This window comes from Arachis ipaensis, chromosome B06, assembly GCF_000816755.2.
Source record: "Arachis ipaensis cultivar K30076 chromosome B06, Araip1.1, whole genome shotgun sequence".
NCBI classification, from domain to species: domain Eukaryota; kingdom Viridiplantae; phylum Streptophyta; class Magnoliopsida; order Fabales; family Fabaceae; genus Arachis; species Arachis ipaensis.
Window position 1 is genome coordinate 127,109,004 of NC_029790.2, and position 2,583 is coordinate 127,111,586.

The following is a 2,583-nucleotide window of genomic DNA, read 5'->3' on the forward strand; positions in this document are numbered from 1 at the left end:
TAGGCCAACAAAAGATATTGATTAATAACATAATTGTTTGATTCATGGTTAAAGACTTAAAGTTACAATAGTATAACTTGATTTTGATGTAATTTTCCTTGAGAGCAATCCAATTATAAGGACTTATGATTAGGTCGTTCATTATTATATACCTTTTTTACACTATGCTCCACCTCCACCCAATTATTTTAGAATCATTTAATGGTTGTTAGAATGCATCTATCAATCATGTGATATGTAACGCCATCGATGAAGAAACTTGATAGACAAAAAATCCCCATGCAGTTTTTAACTTATTTATTCAACTTTAATTAATTATATAATGATTGGTATTAATGATTTGATTTGATGCTTGCATGCAGCCAAGTAAAATGTGTGTTTGTGTTCATTTAGACATATCATTACGGTCAAAATTGATTAGCAACACTCCTTGGAATGTTGCACAAGAAAAAATAAATAGTAAATTATTAAAATTGTTTTTGAATTGTCAAATAGCTCATAAAAGTATTTCTATTAAAATATGTTAATAATAAAATATTTTTAAAATATAACTGTTAAACAATATTAGAATATTTGTCTATTAATTAGATTGATATTGAAATTGACACTTTATTGTTTGACTATTTCTTTTATTTGTTCGTTACCAAATACCAATAAATAGGCGATACTCTTGAATCATATTAAATGAAGCTATTATAGATCATTACAACAACATTTAAATATGAATAATGTTATACATCTAAATTTTTTTATCAAGTCCTTTTTTTTTTCTTTCTATATGTCTTTTTTTATTTTTTAATTAATTTTTATTGTACCAATAAACTATTTTACCAATTTAGTTAAATTTATTAGTTATCAAAATAACTTTGTCATCTAGCATCATTATTTAAAAAGAAAAAAAGAAAAAAAAAAGTGACATTTAGACATATAAGATATGATCGTGTCATTTTTTCACATATTTAAAAAGAATACCTTTTTTTTATAAATAGACAATAATATCTTGGAATATACTGGAATAACCATAAGTCCATAACCATGCATAATCATTCATATTTCTAAAACCTTCTTTACTTCTCCCACTAAAACATCATCATCCATTTGCTCAGTGACTTGCTCATCAATCAATCAGCATCATTATTCATTACAAAAAGAAATGAATAAGAAAAACGAATAATGAAGCACAAACAAACTAAGAAAGCTCCCATAACAATGAAAATGTGTACATTCATAAGAAGCACGATGAGAGGGGAGACATATATATATACCTTGGTTTTTAAAAATTGGGGAAAAAAAAAAAAGAAAGTGTATATTATTTTTTATTTTTAATTATAAATTATAAATTATAAATTATAAATTTAAATTTTAAAAAATTAAGATTCAAATATTAATCTTATAACAAAAAATTGATTAATAATAAGAGATATTCTCCATGTCCAAGCAATTTTGGCATCCAAGTTCATCCAAGCAATTTTTGGTCATACGCTTTTTCCTCTTTTTTCTTTCCTCACACTTCTTCTCTTCTTCTTCTTCTCTTCTCCCCGCACTTCTTTTTCTTCTTCTCCCGCGCTTCTTCTTCGCCTTCTTCTTCGTGTTCCTCCTCCTCCTCATTCTCCTCCTTCTTTTTCGCGTTCCTTCTTCATGTGTTTTCTCCCTATCGTCATTCTTTTGTTGTTGTTGCTGCTGTATTTTTTTGTCTTTTCTTCCTTCTCTTCCTGGTGAAAAAGCAGTAGAAGGTGAGGAGAAAGAGTTTTGAATGGTGTAGAATAGAAATGAACCGAACATGTTATTATGGTGAAACAATTGTATAGTACTAAATGAACGAAACATTATCCATTATATAAAATCAAATTTGAACAGGTTTCTACATAATGAAACGAACACATACTCATGGTGAAACAATTGTATAGTACTGAATGAATGAAACATAATCTATTATATAAAATCAAATTCGAAACACCTCTATCTACAATTTAGAGATTATCAATTCAATTCAATTCAATTTAACAATTGCATTCCATTTAATTTGATTGAAAAAATAATTCATTAGTAAAATGTTGGTGATGACGATAACGAAAGAGAAGAATAAGAGGAGGAGGAGGAGGAGGAGGGGAAGCAGAAGAAGAATCTGCGTGCGAGGAAGAGGAGGAGGTATACGTGAATTTGAAAGAAGAAAAAGATGACGTATGCGCGTATTTGAAAGAAGAAGAAGAAGAAGCGCAGGGGAGAAGAAGAAGAAGAAGCGTGGGGAGGAGAAGAAGATAAAGCGCATATAGTAACGCTCTTTTAATGAGAGTAGTTTTTGTTGGTGTTGGACCTACTTAAATAAAACTTGGATAAAAAAAATACTTAGATATGTAGTATAATCAAATAATAACTACTAAAAAAATATATTTTTACATTTTTCCTTATGATAATTCTATCGGTTTGATAATAGTTAATTATTTAGATTTGGGTTTTAAAGCCATTTGTAGGGAGAACAATAACCGAATGCCATTATTATTTTTTTATAAAGTTTGTTTTGCTGAACTTTTATGATTTTTTTAATTTATATTTAGATATTTTATATATTTTTTGTCTAATAAT